The 19,926-nt window shown below is 41.4% G+C and overlaps 1 long non-coding RNA gene across 1 annotated transcript; it reads right to left on the reverse strand.

Annotated features, from left to right (window-relative positions):
- Positions 1-7,602: 7,602 nt before the first annotated feature.
- On the reverse strand, positions 7,603-18,892 carry LOC107538071 (uncharacterized). The gene is made up of 3 exons (XR_015715435.1): positions 18,742-18,892; positions 17,693-17,777; positions 7,603-7,867 (listed from the first exon to the last, which is right to left on the reverse strand). It is a non-coding gene; the product is annotated as an uncharacterized LOC107538071 (long non-coding RNA).
- Between the last annotated feature and the right edge of the window lie 1,034 nt (positions 18,893-19,926).

The following is a 19,926-nucleotide window of genomic DNA, read 5'->3' on the forward strand; positions in this document are numbered from 1 at the left end:
ACAAAAAAAAAAAAGAAATAAAGAAAGGGAAAGATGAGTTACCTGACGTTCTGTGGCTCCAAGGCATAGCAGTGGAGCATTTATCTTCCAATTCGTTTTGAAATTTCCACACCTGCATTACCTATTCATCAGCCCCATAAAATTTCCCTTTAGGGGTAAATGCTGCTTAACATGGTGCTTGATGTGTGGGAAACCCCCAAATAAACCACAAAACTAACAAGTCATTTCATTTAGAAGAATTTGAATCTTACATTTGATTTGGATGCCTTTGAAAAAGGCAGAAAGCAATTCATCAAACATTCAGGGTATTTACTGAAGAAGAAAAAAAAACTATGCTAAAAGTCATAGCAGTGATAAGAGAAGGGAAATTGTTTACTCATAGTCATAGTAATTAATACATAATCATCTATTCAGATCCTATTAAGGACTGCATCTCACTCAATACATCTCTGGCAGGCATTAAGTTATAGAACATTCCAAACTCCTTTTTATCTTTCTATCTAATTCCGCATTCTCTAAGGAACTTCTTACGCTCATTCATGGCAATCACATACTAGGGAGGGAGTGCTGTGTACAGCTGACAGATTAAATGATTGCTTATGAACTTATTTTCCAGTTCAAGTGAATATATTTGGTTGGGAGTCTCACTGGCATTTGCATATTATGAATCGTTCATCTTTCATTCTTTTTAGAATGAGCTGACTATGGATGTCTCCCACCTGCATGGCTGAGGAAACCGCTGCTGGACTCAGAGTGATCCCACAAAGGTCAGAGTTCAGACCTAAATTTATTTCTTTACCTCGAGAGCTGGTGTCAGCTATAAATGTAAGCCAACACGCACATATGCTAGAACACATATAATTTAAAAAGATATTAATCTGGCCATATTCTATTAAACTTGAACTTCTTTCATGCTCACATTTTCCTTTCCTTTACCCTGTATGTAGATATTATAAGGAAAAAGATTGAATTACTCGATTGCATTCAGATCAGCCCAGTCCTGGCTAATGCAGTAGAACAAGAAAAGGAAACAAAAGGCGTATAGATTGCGAAGAAATATATACAATTATTGTTCACAGGTGAAATGATCATCTATGTAGAAAATCCAGAGAGTTAACAAAATAACTCCTGGAACTAATGAGCAAGTATAGCAAGGTTGTAGAATACAAGGTTAATGTACAGAAGTCAATCATTTTCCTATATACTAGTGATGAAAAAGTGGATTTGAAATTAAAAGCACAATACCATTTACATTAGCACCCCCCAAAAGTGAAATACTTGGGTTAGAAATCTAACAAAATATATACATGATCTATATGATGAAAGCTATAGAACTCTGATGAGGGAAATCAAAGAACTAAGTAATGGAAAAGTAGTTCATGTGCAAACTCAATATTGTCAAGGTGTCACTTCCTCCCAAACATGATAAATAGATTCAAACCAATCCCAATCAAAATCTCTCCAAGTTATTTTGTGGATATTGACAAACTGATCCTAAAATTCATATGGAAAGGTAAAAGACGTCATATAGCCTACGTGATATTGAGGGGGAAGAACAAAGTTGGAGGATTGACATTCCTGATTTCAAGATTTACTATAAGTACTATACTCTAATCAAGACAGCATGGTATTGGTGAAAGAAGAGACAAATCGATCAATAGAAACCAATAGAGAGCCTAGAATTAGGCCCATATAAATATGATCTATAACAAAGGAGCAAAGCAATGCAATGGAGCAAAGACAGTCTTTTCAACAAATGGTCCTAGAACAACTGGACATCCACATGTGAAAAATGAACGTCTACGCAAACCTTATGTGCTTCATAAAATTAAAATTGTTTGTGGACCTCTGAATATAAATGTAAAACACAAAACTATAAAACTGGAAGGTAAGACATAGGAGAAAACCTAGATGACTTTGGGTAAGTTCATAACTTTTTAGATACAAGACCAAAGACATGATACATGAAAGGACTAATTGGCAAACTGGACTTCATTAAGATTTAGAACTTAGGATTCATGAAAAACGATGCCAAGAGAGTGAGAAGATGAGCTACAGACTGGGAAAACATTTTTGAAAAAGGCATATCTGATAAAGGACAATTATACAAAATATACAAAGACCTCTTAAAACTCACCAGTAAGAAAACAACCCAATTAAAAAATGGGCCAAAGACCTTAGCAGACACACCACCAAAGAAGATAACTAGATGGCAGATCAGCATATCCAAAGAAGCTCACGTCATATATCACCGGGAAAACGCAGACTGAAGGGACCGTGAGATACCGCGACACACCTATTTGGCGAAAACCCAGAACACTGGTGTCAAACGCTGGTGGGACGTGGTGGGAATGCAAAATGGTAGAGCCACGTTGTAAAGACATTTTGGCAGTTTCGTACAAAACTAATCAGACCCTCGCCATGTGATACAGTAATCATGCTCCTTGGTATGTACTCAAAGGAGCTGAAAACTTGTGTCTACAAAACCTGCGTGCTGATGTTTACAGCAGCTTTATTCACAGTTGCCAAAACTTGGAAGCGACCAAAATGTCCTTCAGTGAGTGAATGGATAAATGGACTGTGATCCATTTAGGCAGTCAGCTGTTATTCGGTGCTAAAAAGAAATAGCTCTCAGGCTGAGAAGACGCGAAGGAGCCTGATACGCGCATTACTACGGGAAAGAGGCCAATCTGAAAAGTCCGCGCACGTGGGACTTCCATCGTGGCTATGGAGACGGCATGACCATCAGTGGCTTCTAGGGGTGTTGTGCGTATTGGGGGGGCTGGGGAAAGCTGCATAATAAGAATACAGATAATTTTGGGGGCTCTGTTTGATATATACCATATTTTATTTTCATTAATTTCTGCAAACTTACTCTCAAACATTCAGTCTGAGATTTTCAGGACAGAATGGAGAAGTACAACTCAGTTCTTTCCTCTCTCGTCCTTAAATGTTGAAAATAGGAGGTATTTAGTCATTAAAGACCAATGTAGACATTTATATATATTTACTCTATAGTACAAGATTTAGATGCATGAAGACATTTATTTTCTGTATTGTTTTATCTTGCCAAATGTCAAGGAGCTCCTCAAGGAACTCTAAAAGATGCCTGCTGTGTGCTCTTGGTTCCAAGTTTCTGGCATAAACCATTGAAGGAAATTAAAGGAAAATATGCTCTATTTAATTTGATAGGAACATCTGCATCCTGCAGAAAGAAGATTTACATATTATATATTGGACTTCATGCTTTTGCAGACTCCTTTTCACTTTTCACTAATACCACAGGGCAGACATGGGCAACTTAAGAGCCATTTGGTTACTTTGCCTAGTCAGATGCGCTTGGCGTTCCTGGGGAGAGGGCGTATTCTAGTGGGACCGAATGGGTATGTGGCTGTGAACTGCGCTGTCGGAATTGCTGGGCATGTGTCCCAGCCTGATGTGACTAACAGCAAAGCATCCGAAATCACACTTGCCCAAAAGCACACTTTGAATGCCATGGATTATTATTCATTAAATATATGATTTCCTAACAGCAACCCTATACCCAGCTTTGAAAAGCAAGCAAAGTTGGGAACTTGGAATTTTCAAATCAGAAATAAAATATATCTGTTCCCTAATGCAGACTTTCTTCCCCTTAGTCAGAATTCTTAAACTACCATCTTTCTTTGTCTTGTTCTTGCATCAGTCTTTGTTGGGGAAGTTTCCAAATTGGAGAGAAAAGTGAAAATATTGTCAGGAAAGAATTGTTTTCTCAAAGAATTTATGGTGCATTCTTCATAAAGTATATTTATAAGTAACATATAAATGTCATAGTTTAATCATGAGTACGATCTTTCCTATGAGGAAGGGAGTATGCTAAATTAACCATAATTAAGCTTGATGTGACATATTTTATGCTCAGTTTAGAGGGGGGCAAACAGAGATTAAAGGGACAGACCTCAGACTGGGCACCATCTCCATCAGGAGGCAGATACTCTGTGCTGTGTGCCCAGGACAACTCTCACCCACACAAATCTAACCAGCTTCCCTAAAATTAATGCCCCTGCTTTCAGGGAGCATAAGAATGTCCTGGGAAATTTCTAAAGGGATTAAACAAAAAGGATGGAAGTATTTTAAGGAAGAAGCTTAGGAGTCTCTTGGGAAAACAAAGTTTTAAAAAGCCCAAACTGTAAAATAGCCGACAAAAATATGTATAAAATGTTAAGAGGAAACTCCATAAATTTTTTTACTTAATTACTGGCTCAATAGATGTGAGATTCATGCCCTTCCATCTCTTGCCTAGACCCCTTTGAAAATAGGGATGGAGGCAGGGGGAGCAGCAGGCACAAATGAGGGGTATTTTCTTCCAGATTCCAAAGAAAAAGGCTTGTCTGGAGCCAAATATTTGTAATCTTTGCTTTACTTCAAATAAGAAAGCAGTTTTTCCAAAAATCGCTTTGCTGATAGGCCCAGTCTTTGTTTCTTTTTAAAATACGTTATTAAAAATCTCTGTAAATGACAGTCTATGAGGAATGTTGAAGTATTTTGGAATATCTAAATGCTTCCAGCTGCTATCTTAATTTTAAAGTATTTCTTAAAGGGGATTTCCAGCTTGTTGGCAGCAACAGAATAGAATTTCTCTGTCTTTTTAAATCCTTGTTTCTGTTTCTATTATTGGATTTTATAATGCATCATATGATTTACTTTGGAGTGACAATAAAATGCATTCATGTAGAAATTTACATTACTTCTTAATTACCCATTAAAAGCGTATTTTCCCATTAGTTTAGAGTTGCTCAAGTCAGAGGAGAATGATACATTAAGACACAGTGCTCCCCTACTGAAGCTAGAAAATCAGAAGTAGAAGGAATGTATTTTGCTTGAAGATGACATATATAGAGATGAAACTGGGGTTAGGAATCAGATATCTTGCCCTGGGCCTATAGAAACGCCAAGGTTCAATTCTTGTGATGCCCACAAAAGAAAGGGTTCCCAGATTTCTGGAGATGGTGTGTAGAAAACAAAGGAAAGGGTGTGATTCAGGGAGTTTCCTCTAATCGAGGGCCTAAAACACTGGCTAGCATACCTATAGACTGAAGTCAGTATGGGTCTCAAAGGTTAGCGCAGTGTCTATCGCATGTCTCCGCCATGCAAGTTCCAGTTCTCTTTCCTCCCAGCCCCACGTCCTTAGGAGAGAATCTGAACTGTCTGTAATCCTGAGATCTCCCTTCTGGCCTAAGCTGTGTGCATCAGTAGTAAATACCAGATACAAAGGATGGGTTAGGCAGTCTCTCTAATGAATTTTGAAATAAGACCTTAGAAGGAATGAATTAGCCGTTTGTGGAGGAGTGAGGTGGAAAATGATGTAGTCCCAAGGATGAAGGCTGCCGTTTGGGGTTGGCATGGGTGGTGAGCATGGCCATCAGTCCTCAGAAGTGGGAATAACAGGAGAAATAGAGATGAGAGACATTGCAGCCAGAGAGACAGAGAAGCAGAAAGATGCTCCTCTCAAGACGTTCCCGAGTTCTGGTTACGTTCAGAGGTCTGTGCTCCAGGCCGGGCCAAGGCTGCCGTCTTCAGTAGGCTGCTGCTGAAGCCCCAACTATATGTCCACATCTTAGTCCCTGGAACCGGCAAATGCTACCTTATTTGGGAAAAGGGCCTTGACAGGTGTCACGAGAATCTAGGGATGGAGAGATCACCTTGGGTTACTTGGGTGGGTCCTAAATGTCATCATAAGCACCGTAAGAGAGAGGCAGAGGGGATCAGACCCACAGAGAAGAGAATGAGGCAGAGGTGCCACGGGGCAGAGGTGGAGCGTGTGGCCGTGAACCAGGGAGCGCTGGCAGCTGCCAGAGTGGGAAGCGTCAGGGAACAAGCCCGTCCTCGAGGCTGTGGCCTGTGTGTCTCAGGGAAGCTGGCTTCAGACTCCTGGCCTCCGGAACTTCAAGATAATGGATTTCTGATGGTTAAGCCACCAGGTTTGCGGTAATCGTTATAGCAGCGTAGGAAACTCATACAGGTGTTTTGTCTGTCTGTTTGATTTTAAACATGAAGTAAAACATACTTTCTGCTCCCAAGTAGTTCAAAATCATTTAGGTGAGAACATCAAACACCCCATTAACCAAAAAGAAGTAAAAAATTCCTTATTAAAAGGGTTGGTTAACAAAGTGCTACAAACCGACAGGCAAATGAACAAATGACTTCTTCTAGTGAGTTCTAAGACGTGATAAAAATTGGCATTAGAACTGAACCATGAAGTCAAACACATTCAGTCTGAACTAAGAATATATAAAAAATTTTGGTGACAAAGCCCATAAGTACATGATTAATACATTATATCTCCCCCCCTCCTCAAATAAAAATAATGCATAAAAAACAGAGATTGAAATTAAGCTGAAATATCACAAGATGCCAGGCAGGCTGTGGGCAGTGATCGCTGTGTTCTTTGATACAGATACACATTTCTGTGAAGCTGCCCATTTATAAAAGGCAAAGCTACAGTTCTCAAAATGAATATAGAACAGAATTTAAGATTCTCTTAAAATTTGGCTGTAGCCTTTTTCTCCCTCCCCAAGGTGTGAAAATGCACACTTGACGTCGTTAAACCTGAAAATGACTTTTCCTGCTCCAGGTATCTTTTGGATTATCTCAGTTTTTCTTGTGGCTGATTTATTGCTGCTGCTTTACAGGAAAGGAGAAAGGCCTATACATTTGAAAGTAAAATCAAATGCAAAGGACCGCAGTACTGGAGGAGGAATGGAGTTAAAATGCATAATAAATTCAAATGTGGTACTTTCTAATTTAAAGGCTGAGGCACCCCTGCGTTGTTGGGGTGTTGGGACTGGAATTCCTTAGGTAAGCTCACGGCAGTCGTGGCCGTGGAACACCCCCTGCTTGCTACCTTCCAGGGCTGCCGTCTGCTCATGTCTGTCAGTTATGTTGCTAGTATATTAAGCTGATCCTTTCCAGAAAGGAGTTAGTAAGTATTGTGCTTAGATTCAAAAGCGCCAACAAAACATTACACATGGAAATTCCCAACGATTCTGAGACCAGTTGGGGTTGCGTAAGATCAAAAGACATAAGGCGAAATTCCTCAGAAACTATTATCAAGGAAAAACACCACCACTCCAAAATAAAAATGAAAATAAAGCATGCTGGTTCTGACGGACGTTGTAATGCTTACCAATAGTCAGTTCTCTTCTCTTCCTGGCATATGAAGGACGACCCTTCCCAGACCCCTCGCAATGAGGCGGGGCCGTTAACTAGATCTCATCTATGAAATGTGAGCAGAACAGCCACCGTGCAATTTTCTGTTTCTGCTCTCCCACCGAAAGGAGTTCTGAAACCACATTTTTTATAGTGAGCTTCCATTATGTGAAGTTAAATGAAGTATTCTTGTGTTGAACAGAGTTAACAAAAAATAAGCCTCTTATATTAAGACACTTAGATATCAGAATAATTTTTAACTTGAGCATAACCTGCAACTGACCCTGACTAATGTACCAGTCAAGCAAGTATATAAATAGACAAGCAAAACTTTGTTTAAAAAAAAACTGGAAAGAAATGGACTTCACTTTAAGTAGTGTGACTTTGCATATACTTTCTCAGTTTTTTTTAAAATTTGAATATCTATCTATATATCACACACTTCTTTTATCAATAGACAAATCATACTTTAAAGAGTCATGATCTCCAAAGTCCTCACGAGCACAAAGTGAAGACAACCACCTTTTCCTCTGAGAGATCTTCAGCTTCTCCCTTCTGGTCATGTTCCTAAGAGTTTGCAAGCAGGTCGGACTCTGGCGGTGAGCTGCCTTTTATCTGCTGCCAAATTCGGATTTCTTATTGGTGGCTTCCTCCATGTGCTTCTTTAAATGGTTCCAGGCTTTTATAAAAACATAAATGATATGTCTCAGCATGTTGACACTCAGGTTGTTTCATTAGCTCTATAGTAATGGTTTATATAAAAAATAGAAGAAATGGTTGAAAACAGTTATTGAGGCTGGTCTTGGTCTTCCCCTTAATCATGGAAAATCCCTCTGAGTCCTCCACTCACTGAGGGACCTGGCATCATGGGAAGCTTTCCTACTTGCCTGGAAGTGGCAGTGTCACCTTGGGGATAAGAATAATTAACCAGTGTAGAGATTGTGTGTGTGTGTGTGTGTGAGAGAGAGAGAACCAATCCTATTCACATGCTCACACCATAGTTGCCAATGCTATGTACTACTCCTCCATCTGCAACTTTTTATTTCTGCCTATTTTATGTTAATAGAGTAAGTCAGTTGCACTAAAGATAAAGTTTAAATTGTTAAATATGTAAAATGCAACAGACATTTAGGTTGCCACCATTAGTATACAAAAACTATAAATACCTCTTACAAATCGATAAAAAGTGACAAACAACCCCATAGAAAAATAAACAAAGGACATGAACAAGCAATTCACACAAAAGGAAACTAGAATGCTCATATACATATAAAATGATGTTCAGTTTCATTAGGAATCAAGAGAATGCAACAGAGAAGTACCACTTTGTAGCCATAAATTTAAACATATTTATAACATCTAATGTTTAGCGTGTGGAAAAACCGAATTCTAATACATTGTTACTGGAAGTGAACATCAGCACAACCAACTTAAAGCACAATTTGAAATTATTTAGTGTTATGGGTTGAATTGTATCCACCCCCCAAAAGATATGTTGAAGTCTTTGCTCCCAATACCTCAGAATGGACCTCATTTGGAAGTAGGGTTATTGCAGATGTAATTAGTGAATTTAAGATGATGTCATGCTAGAGTCAGGTGGGTGGGCCCCTCATCCAACATGACTAATGTCCTTACAAGAATATGGCCACGTGAAGACACAGGAAAAAGGTCATGTGAAATGAAGAAAGAAGGTCATGTAAAAGTGGAGGCAGAGCTTGGACTCATGCTACCACAAGCAATGTCTGGAGCCTGGCCCTGCCAACACCTTTTTTAAACAGTATTCAGGGTAGCTACTTTTTTACAAATTTTTTTTTCTTGTTTAATTATCATTCCCCACCTTAACACATAAGTTCTGTTAGACAGGAATTATCCCTCTTATTAATGGTTGTTATCCCCAAACTCTAGTAAGATGTCTGGCAGATAATAGGTGAATGAATGGAGGAAGGAAAACTTAAATCATTATTTGCTTGTTCGGAAACTCCTACTTTCAGTGAAATCGTGTCCAGCTCATAATTCTCAAGCTCCCACCCAGACAGAAGCAGCCTTTGTCCATGGTGGCTGGCTCCCTGACTACAGTTAATTGGCTCGGATTGGTTCCTACCCTAACGGGCCCAGTAAGTTTGTGCCTTTTTTATTTTTTTAAATATACCTTTATTGATTCCAGAGAGAGGAAAGGAGAGGGAGAGAGACAGAAACATCAATGATGAGAGAGTCATTGATCGAGCCCTCAACCCGGGCATGTGCCCTGACCGGGAATGGAACCCCATCGCCTGGATCCTAGGTGGACGCTCAACCGCTGAGCCACGCCCGGCCGGGCAGTTTGTGCCTTTAGAGTTTACACTTGGCTCAAGAGATAGCTGGTCTAATCTTAGTGACTTTATTTTTTGTTACATTGGGGGCAAAAAAAGAAAAAAAGCCTGCACTGGGGGGAAAAAAAAAGCTATTACAAGGTAAAAGCAGTGAAAGGAGCCTGGTAGGTGAGCATGAGGCCGGCAGCCAAGGGCGCGCAGTTAGGCAAGGGAAGGCTACGAGGAGGAATGATATTTAAGCAGTGATTTGTATTATGTCACTCCTTTACTTCCTATTTGGTGGGGGTCTGAGGACAATTGTGTTATTTGAGCTTTGTCCCAGCACAGAGTCTTTTTGTTCTCAGACATGGAATTAGTCCTGTACTTAGGATTACTCCTTGTTGATGAAAACAAGCACTACAGCTCCGGCACACTCCTTGTTCATAAACAGGCGCGAACAACAGGGCGTTAACAGAATGAAAGTTTTAAGGCCCCAGCTTCCACTTCTCATAATCAAATGCGTAAACATTCCTTTTTGTTGTTGTTTTCAATACGCTGTAGAAAGCAAGATAGCTGCTTCAAGATAAGAAAACATTGATGGACTTTCCAGCTCAAATGCAGAGCGTAAATGTGTAAGAAGACCATTAATAAAGCAAGCGCGTTGTCCAATGAAAAGTTCGGAGGATTAAGCAAACTACAAACTGGTTAGGAAAAATCCTCTAAGAATTTCAGACCTCTCTGATGGGGATCTGACCCTAGCCGGGAGGCTGGGACGTTGATGTTTTTTATTACTCAACTTTCTGAATTCTGAAATTCTCCAGGCAACTAGGACAAATCTTTGAAGCTTCCCTTGTCCCCAGGTTATCAACTTCTGCAGATCAGTGCCTGAGGGTGTCATCCCAAGCAGTCAGCAGTCACCAGGTTCTGCACGTCAATGCCAATTGAAGGTCAGCTGGGAAAAGCCTGCCAGACTCAGAATGGAATGATACTGCTTCTGAGAAGATTATTTCTGCTTTTATTTAGGATAAATTCACATATATTTTTCTCCAAATACTCCACAAGCACACGGCCATTGGAAGATGTAGGTCATGTCATGTCATGAAAAGTAGGAAGCATCACATATCAGCTGCAATTTTATTTTCTTTGGGGGAAAAGTGGCATGAAGAATTCAGAATAATGGGCTAACATTACCATCTAAAAATTCTGAACTTCTCATTCACATAAATTCTCTTTCTCTTTCCGCACTTTTTCCCTGTGAGCCTTTGCTCCTCTGTTTCTCTTTCCTGAAGATACAAGTCTTATATTTCAAACAAAGAAATGACAGAAGAAAATGGGAACCATTGCTGAGAAAAGAGGTAGAGTGCAAGCAGCTTTTTATTCAAATTCCTGTTAAAGAAAATACCAGGTAAGTCTGGATTCCTGTGTTAGAGTTCCACGTTTCAGTTTCTTGATTGGTATAGAAACCAAGGTTCCTTATGACTTTGATTAAATTTAGCTTTAAATCCTAGCTCTATAAATCACATCCCTCTCGCTTTCCCTCTCTCTGCCCCTGCAGAGACCTAGCCTTTCGCACGGATATTCAGCAGTTCCTGAAGCTGCAGGGGATGGTAGCCTGGGCCTGATAGTCACATGGTTGGGGCCTCTGGCAGGCTAAAGATAACATCTTGACCTCAGTTCTGTTTCAGCTCCTGAGCCCTAAGGTGGAATGATCCCCTGGCTCCTTTCCCATGAAACTGGACAGAAGGTTACTGGAACTGACTTCAGAACTGTCCTCAAGACCTGAAGGGGTGACTTACCTTACCTCTGACCCATCAGCTCCCAGCACGACCCTGAACCTTTAACCCACAACGCTTTGTGACTTTGCCCTATGAAACCTGTAACCTTCACACCACTGGGGAGTTTGGGCTTTTATGCATTAGCTTCCTGCTCTCCTGGGGGGCACCATTCCTCATAAAATAGCCAGTAAACACCCCTGCCTTTCTCAGTGTTTAGTGTTTGTCTCTAAACACTAAACACTCTGCTAGCACCGTGTGGACGAACGCTTTCTGTTCTGTAACAGAATCTCAATTTAGATCATTATTCAAATAATCTTACTAGGAGGTAACAGAATCTGGAATGAGATTATCCTGCTGTCTTGGAATTTCAGCTCAGCCTCAAATGTGGGATAATATATGGTAGTAAGTCATATTCCAGAAAGCAAGCTACTAGATATATACACGCAGGACTTATAAACAAGAGAGGAACTGGTCCAGTGACTGCTCCCCACCTCTGGAAATCCAAGAGGAGGACCCTTAGAAGGCATTTTTTAGGAGTAGAGAGAGCTTTGATTTTTCTCTCCCCTTCCAGGGTAGAGAATGGGAGAAGTTGTCCATCTGATTCCCGCTCCCACTCAGGCCAAAGCCTGGGACAGTCTAAGGGAATCAAATGCAGAAGGTGGAGCTGCGTGTGAAAACTAGAGCCTGACCTCTCCCAGATGGGAGGAGCGAGCCTTAGCCACTCGGTCCAGTCTCTGTGAGGCCACAGGGATGGAGCTTGGTGACGAGTCCTTGCCTGAGAGCCTGACATGTCTACAGGACTTTGGGGGCATGATTCCCGTCAGGGCCTGCTTTTAGCTAGAGAGGCGCTGATGGCTGGAATAGACGTGTGGAGAGCTCGGGGCTCACAGAGGAAACTGCAGGTCCACGTTTGGTGTGGCAAAGATGCTGAGGGTGTTTGAGCCATGGAGTAGGTCCTGCCTGTGGGTTCCTGGCTGAAGGTGTACCCAAACTAAACGAGGATTTGGAGAGGTCGGCTGAGGAGTGCACTGTCCACATCAGGGACTATAGAGGGCCCCCCAGGTGCCTCATATCCCCTTGTCCCCTCCCACCATCCCCTGCCCTCTGCCTTCATGAAAGTGATGGAAAATGAATGTATGAACAGACCCCACTTTGAATAAAATTGGACCAGACTGGACATTTTAGTACCTGAATTTGGCCAGAAAGTGAAGGGATATTAGTAACTTGTGGAAAAGGGGCATCCAAGAGCGTTCCGAAGGCAGCGATGGGAGAAAAACCAAGTTGTCTCCTGTGTACACCCCAATCAGGGCCAAATATTGTCACTGTTCATTTGTGGCCACTGAGATCACAGCAAAATTACACAGGCTGAAAAACTGTGAGCTCACATTTTGACCTCAGAAATTAAATGGTGACTACACCCCATTGTTTTCACTATTTGCACTCATTGGAACAGAAAATAATGCCAGCTGTTCACCCCCACCTGTATCTTCTAGTTACCCATTTGTATGAGACTGCGCGCAAGCACGTGGAGGAACAGACTATGGGACACAGGAGTGGACCGTCCTCACTTCCAGCTGTCCTTAGGTAAGCATGGGTCTCACGTTTCGGGCTGGCTGATGGATGTGGCTTCTCTGTTTCCGCTTTGCCTCTCATCCCAAGGACTAATCCTGTCGTGTGTTTCATGCATGAGCCCTTGAGCGTGCCTGAGGGCCCAGGTCTCTGTTGTTTCTGCCCCAGGAACCAGTGCTGTGTGATTTCCACAGCCTCACACATGGTGCCTCATTACAAGTTGAAAACTTGGATAATCTGGCCTGAGGTTGAGGAGATCTGTGATTCTGTGGCTGAGACCAGAAAGTCAGCAACAGCAGAAAGCTGACCTTGTTGTTTTATTGCAGCCTCAGACCTCATTTCTAGGACAGGAAAAAGACATCCTGTGGGTTATTATTAATTTTCTGTCTTGCTCTCTGGAATGTAAGCTTCATAAGGGTATTCCATCATCACCAAAAAATAGGTATCCATAGGTTTTTGCCAATGAATTAATAAAATCTCTTCCTGGTAAACATAATCCTAATCACAGATATCATGATTGAAAACCTGTTAGCATCCAGACACTAAGCTAGCCACTTTGCATGTAGGGAGGGTCTTCATTCACACTCACTCTTCCATGGAGTGTGGGAGGTGTATTATACTCCTGCTTTAGCTGAGGAAAGTGGGGCTTGGCAGGAATAAGTAATTTGCCACAGATTACTCAGCAAGGAAGAGCAATAGTTGGGTGAGCCCAGCTATACTTTTCCCACAGATCATGCTACTTTCTTATTGCAAACAATGGCTTGTTTATTTATTTTTCCCATTAAAAAAATCCCGAGAAGTCCAGCAGTTGTAAGGAATTACAAATGGAAAACTCCAGCAGTGGCATAGATTTTGGGGTCATATATTGCATGCTAGATAGATTCTTAACAATAATGACAAAAGAAGAAAATACTAATATTCTTATTCACAATTTAATTTGCTGCTGATTGATTTAATGAAATTTAATGTCTCGGTCACAGTCAGCTCAAGATGAATCAATTATTTTGACTCAATAACATAACTAAGTGTAACACATACATCTTCTAATGTGGCTATTAAAGATCATGCTGAGAGTCACCTGACATACATTTGTAGTTGTTGTCCAAGTTTTCAAATAGTTTAGTAATCAGATGGTAGAGGCATGGCAGATGGCCATTTAATAGCCAGGTTGCAGTAAGCTCAGGTATTTATTGCTGTATGAAAGCACCAGTAAGTTCTTATCTAATACCTTCATGGAGAAGAGATGCTGTCTCACTTTTAAAAATGTAAAACACTTGGAAGATAAAGATAATATTTGAACATGTGAAACAAACAGGGTGTAGTATTCTGCTGTGTACGTGCTCTGAGAAATGTTCACTGCTCTGGCTTAGCAAGTAAAGACTGTGCAGACCTGTCCTATGGAGATGACACATTTCCCCAGTGTAAAGAATTATGATACAAAACTCAACCCCTTATGAAAACTGAGGAGTTATTTTAGGAAATGAAATATTACTTCCATGAAGCCCATTGAGCCAGTATCTTTTTATAAAACAATAGATCTCTTTGCATAAAAGTACTGACTAGGAAAATCCAAGGTAGATTTAACCTTTCTTTTATTCTAGAATTATTCCCTGTGATATTTTAAGAAAGATACTTGAAAAAAAATAGGCCAAATTTATTGCTATACCTTCTTATTAAGCAAAATATGGACAAGTTGTAATGGAGAGACTCAAGCAGAGAAGTTTCTAGTAAATTGAAAGCCGGGGAAACAGCTTTTGAAATGAATAAAACAAATGTATTAGGAAAAATTCGGGATACAAAAACATTCTTCATGGTATCTTTAATTCATGTTGTTCTTTTAGATTCTTAAAAGTCTTTAGACACTATGTGATAGGTTGGTAATCTGTAAAAATGTGTGTTTCTGTAGCATAAAAAACAAAAAGCTTTTTGGGGAAAAAGAAAAAATGAAAAGGTAATGCTTCTGGTGAAGGGTTTTGGACTATTTTCTTAGATGAAGATTGTACTAATAATCTACTCCACTGCCTTTCCTTGCTGGCTTTTGAGCTTTCATTCCAAATCTCAAATCACCCTCAGACTGTGTATGTGAGAGAGAATGTCATGTGTCACTCAGACATTTTCCACTTAAGCCAAAACTTCTGTGTCAGAAACCCTTTCATGTAGAGCTTGAAGGGGGTGAGGGAGGAGTACTTTCTGTGTGTGTAGTCAGTGCTGTGATCAACAGTGAAAATCACCTTTCCAATAGAATAAAACAGTGTAAGTTTTAAATCGACTGATTTACTCTGCAACTCCTATTGTGAAATAGAGGCTTAAATTAGTTTTTAGCTCAATTGTGAAGCGACACTGGTAGAGTAACACAAAATCACCGGACATGCATTTGATACATATAATGATAGGGCCTGTCTGCCTTGCCCCCAAAACACAATAAAAACCCTGGCCCCTATCAAATGGGACAAACTCAGAAGACTACAATTCTCATCATTTTTATCTAGCCACCTGCTTCTAGCCCTCTTTAGCTGTCACACTTCTCTGCTCAAAAATCTCGCTTTTCACTGACTCCAGGATGGACTTCTAACCTCCTCCCTTGTCACTGAACCCTCCAGAATGAGCCCCGATTTACCTGTTGTCTTAGGGCCAGTGCCTGTGTCAGATTGTATTTTCCAAAACTGTAACGAGATCTTACATCGCACATGTTCTTTTTACCGCATGACCTTGACATTTCCCGCGTGGAAGGGTGGGGTCTGTGTCCCCTTTTCTGGAAACTGGGTGGACCTTTGTGACTACTTGGGCTATCAGAGCATAGCAGAAGTGATGGTTTGATCCCAAAATGCCACGCATGCCCTTGTTCTTTTGTGAGGTTCTAGCCACACTGTGAGGAAACCCAACTGGCCCATGTGGAGAGGCCACCTAGAAGGGCTGTGTTTAGCAGGCAGCCAAGAGTCAACATCTTTCCCCAGACAAATGAGTGGTAGCATCTCAAAATGCTTCGAGCCTCTAGCTGTTGAGTCACTTCTAGCTTTCAAGCCTTCCCAGCTGAGACCCCAGGTATTGTGAATAAGAGAGAAGCGGTCCCCACCGAGCCCTGTCTAAATTCCTGACCCACAGAATCTGTATCACGGGGTGGTGCTTCTTTGCCACTGGGTTTGGGGATGGTATATAGCAACAATAACTGGAATCTTTAATGACATTTCAAACTAGCTGAATTCAAGAGGAGGAAATTCTTGCAAAGATACAAGTGTGTCTCATCATAAGGGCCTGGAAACAAACTGAAAACCCATCCGGAGCAAAGGTAAGCAGTAATTCCGTTTGTCTGTGGGTCAGCCTGTCTGATACCTCATGGTCTCACATCTATTTTTCTTAGCAGCCCACCTTTCTTTGCTTTTCAATGTACAGGGTTATCTACATTGCCTTAGTTTTGGTTGCAAGAAGACAGAGATTAGTGTTTATTAGCCCAATTTTCTGTTTCTCGGACAGCAGTATTCTCTGAAGGCCCCTCCAGTCAGTGTTGGCCAACAGATCCAATGTTGCCTTATAAACAGCCCACCTCTATGAAGGGGACAGTTGCAAAAGGCATGTTTTTGGTCGATCTCCTTTGGAAAGTAGGGCCTGAGGCAAGGATTGAAGGGCTAATATTTTATTTAGGAGATGTAAGCCCAGTGTGCAGGGTATAAAAGACACCGGGGAAAACAGGCTATGAAGCCAATAAAGATGCGAAGCAGTGTGCTGTGATGCCTTGCCATGCTGTTACCACTCCACAGAGGGCCAGACAGAGACCAAGGGGTCACTTAGCAGGTGGACCAGCCTGCACTGGTGACTTCGCTAGAAATACTCACCCTATGGGAGGCATACTTCCTCACATTTCAGTAGTCACTCAGGAAACCTGACGTCAATGGCCGCAGTGTGGTGTTCCAATTCAATCCTAATATAAAAGGGCAGCCCGAATGCGCAGGACACTCACAGAGAGAGAGAAGGGCGGAGGCTGCCAAGAGAATCTGAAAAGGTGCTTATGATAGAATAAGGGCATTCCAAAGATGTCCATGGCCAATTCTCTGAAACCTGTGACTGTGTTGCATTACATGGCAAAGGGTCCTTCCATATGGAATTAAGGTTATGAACCTTAAAATCAGGAAATTATCCTGGGTTATCTGGGTCCACCCAATAGAATCACATGAGTTTTTAAAAGTAAAGGAATGTTGGCCGAAGGGGGAGTCAGAGAGATTGGAAGTGTGAGAAGCCCGGCTGCTGTTGTTGGAGGAGCCACGTGGAAGGCCTGAGAAGAAAGGGGGACATACTCTAGGGGCAAAGGCAGCCTCCTGTCTGGTAGACAGCAAGGAGCAGAGACCTCGGTTCTATAATTGCAAGGAACTAATTCAGCCAATGACCTGAATAAGCTTGTAAACAGATTTATCCCCAGAGTCTCCAAAAAAGAGCCCAGCCTTCAAACACCTTAATTTCGGCCTTTGAGACTCTAAGCCAGGAACAGAGCAGAGCCACACTGTTTGTGGGCTTCTGACCTACAAAAGCAGGAGATAATAAAAGGCTGTTGTTCTAGGCCACTAGATGTGTGGTCATTGATCACCACAGCAATGGAAAACTAATACTTAGCATGAGGTTTAAATCCCCACACACAGGTCAGATACTCTAAACGTTTTCTCATATCTACCTGAGGTAATTTTCCACCGTTTCCCTGCCTGAATCGATAGGTGTTTTTGCTCCTTGCTCACCGGGTAGAGTATCTGCGGTTACACCCCTGTTCCTGTTCCTTTGCCCACAGTCATCTTCTTTTTATTTTTGTATTGTTGTGTTGATGAAAGAACTTCCAGCCTATGGAAAAATTTTATAAGAGTTTACTTGAGCCAAAATGTTAGGACATACCTGGAAGCAAAATCTCCACGGATTGAGAAAATGAAATCCATGGGTGGTAGATTGTGGGGAGCAGGAGAAAGCAAAGCGGGGAAATCTGTAGAATTGGATAAAAAGAAAAATGGAGAAACACAGTTAACCCTTGGCATTTACAGCTCATAGAGATGGTATGCGGGCCGCAAGGTAGCAGGGGGGTTTCGCGGCCTTGGGAATGTTCTTGTGCTGTGGTGCCGGGGGTCATGCCTCTGACATTTCAAAAGTATGCTGCCCTAGATGCGATAGAGCCACGGCAGGGCTCGCTTAAGGTCAAAGCCGGTCTTTGCTAAGGATGCTATAGGGGAGGGACGTGACTACCGGCCGCGACCTGCCCCGTCAGGAATTCAGGGTCAGATCCTCCTGTGTGGTTACTTTCGGTCACTGCCCTGCAGCCCCCGAGCCTGTCAGGTTTGTTACGTTGCCCCATTTTCACCCACAGTTGTTTCTTCTTCCTTTCGTTATTTTCTCTCTTCCCTTCCCTTCCTCTAAAATAACTCGTGGAAATATGCTATTAACGATCACGAGCTGACATGCCAACTACTATGGAAAATTGTGACTAATGAAACTAGCAGGATCCCAGATTTCTCCCTTCATAGATCTTTTCTTAGTAATCAGTTGAATAAATGCATGATAAATTGATAAGATTAAAACGGCCCAGTTGACACAAAGCATAACGGGAGCATAAGAAGCTCGGCTAAGTTCTTTCAAATGACACTTGCCTAGTGCCTTCTCCAGCTCCCGTGGTCGAAAAGTCCCCGAGGTAAACCACCTGCACGGTGTAATGAAGAGAATAGCAGACATGCCCATGGGCCTCTGTTAATTCTGGATTGTTAGTCCCATTGTTATTCTGCTCTAGACAGGCTTACACTTGGAAATGCTCTGGGCCTCTGACAGAAGGTGTTATGTAATTTTAGGGCAGAGTCAGTGCTTAAGTGATCCGTCCAGTTGCACTCCTACATATCTGCATATTTCAAGCATCAAGCTAGCGTCTTTCAGGAGCTAAAAAGTCATTTTTAATTAGTTACCTGCCATTGTAATTGTTCAGTTCTTCTTCTTGGACAGGGTTTGACTCTGCATTTCTTTAAACGTTTGTACTAATCCAGGGGAGCTGGTAGATGTCTAAGGCAGAACTGCAGAGTGTCAACATTAAGGTATCCACGCTTTGAAAGGCAACTTTATTTATGTATTAGTTTGACACTGTATCTGGAAGAGGCAGAGAAAATATGATGAACTTTTTCTGTTGGTGGTGTTTTTTGTTGTTTTTTTTTTTACAAATATTCAAACCAGACAGATCAGATTGGAAGCAGAGGTAGATACTGACTCCTGTGCCATCTGATAAGCAACATTTCTTAAACTTGTCACATAAAACATTCTGTTACGCTTCAGGCTGTTGAAAATAATTTCTTGCACAGGAGCACAGTCACTTGAGGCAATTTTGTTGTTTAGCAACAGCCTTAGGACAAACGCCCCACTGGAGGTGGAAAATTTGGGTTATGTATTGTGTAGTTGTAGTCATTACTCAGACTCGGGGAGAGTCAGCAAGTGAGAACTGGAGCAAAGTGCATTAACCTACTTCCACTTTTTAATGACTACTCCTCCTACCCCAAAGATCAGAGAGTATTTGTCACTGAAAAAATTTCAAACATTCTTTAAAAAACACATTCCTTTTTCAAGAGCTGATCTGTTCTATATTTATTCCACAAGATTTTCAAATGTAAGCATTCCATTTTATCAACACATTTTCTCAATTACCTAGGGGAAAGGCTATCAAAAGAATTCACGGACTTTAAATGCTCTTAGGCAGAAAAGAAGAAGAAAAGTCCAAGTCATCTGTGTGTTGGGGCAAAGAGTTCTTATGAAATCTCTAATCCTAAAGTAGTCCCTTGAATACTGACCTTGAGAAATGGGGTGGAATTGAAGGCATAAGAGAGGCCAGAGGCCCAGACAAAAACAATTAGGCTGTACCTGCTACTCCCTGATTTTGTTTTTTACCTATAGGGAACTGGTAATTCTGATTCTAAGACTCTTGTCCAGATCTAGATTAGTTGAAATTAGTGATTGAAGCACTTTCAGAATCAGTAATTGGTTATAGCAAGTTCAGAGTTAAATAGAAACAGGGAGAAATTGGTGGAGCTGCTCCATTCTCCCAAGTCTGTCATCTGTTTGTACCAGCTACAGATTTTACTCATACATCTCCAGAAAATTTAAGA

The sequence above is a fragment of the Miniopterus natalensis genome, chromosome 12 (assembly GCF_054644295.1).
Source record: "Miniopterus natalensis isolate mMinNat1 chromosome 12, mMinNat1.hap1, whole genome shotgun sequence".
Taxonomy (NCBI): domain Eukaryota; kingdom Metazoa; phylum Chordata; class Mammalia; order Chiroptera; family Miniopteridae; genus Miniopterus; species Miniopterus natalensis.